Below are 531 nucleotides of genomic sequence, written 5' to 3' on the forward strand. Positions count from 1 at the left end.
GATGATGAGTGTAAATCTTTTATTTCCATGTTAAGGACTCCTTTGAGCATTTCTTGTAAAGTTGGTCTAGTGATGATGAATTCTTTCCGTGTTTGCTTGTCTGGGAAAGACTTCATTTCTCTTTCATTTATAAAGCTTATTCTGGCAGGATGCAAAATTCTGGGTTGAAAGTTTTTTTTTTTTTTCTTTCAGCACTTTGAAAATAGAATCCCAATCTTTTCTGGAAGAATATGGAATACTTCATGAATTTGTGTGTCATCTTTCTGTAGGGGCCATGGTAATCTCTGTATCATCACAATTTTAGTGCATTTGCTGCTGAAGTGAGTACTACTTTGGATTTAATAAAGACAAATCCTGGGCAAAGACCCTTGGCCAGGTAACTCTAAAGAAGCTTCAAGGATGTTATCATACGAAGTCAATGCTATAAGACTGAAAATGTTGTTTCATCTAACTTCTACAAATTTTTCAAAATAAGAATGGAACATTGTGAGGCTTTTAAGAATTACTTAGTTCATATTATTTTATATTAAA

At 33.0% G+C, this 531-nt stretch overlaps 1 pseudogene; it reads right to left on the reverse strand.

The window, feature by feature from the left end:
- Positions 1 to 224: 224 nt before the first annotated feature.
- Positions 225 to 324, reverse strand: LOC112623925 (annotated as a pseudogene).
- Between the last annotated feature and the right edge of the window lie 207 nt (positions 325 to 531).

This window comes from Theropithecus gelada, chromosome 4 (genome assembly GCF_003255815.1).
Source record: "Theropithecus gelada isolate Dixy chromosome 4, Tgel_1.0, whole genome shotgun sequence".
Classification (NCBI taxonomy): domain Eukaryota; kingdom Metazoa; phylum Chordata; class Mammalia; order Primates; family Cercopithecidae; genus Theropithecus; species Theropithecus gelada.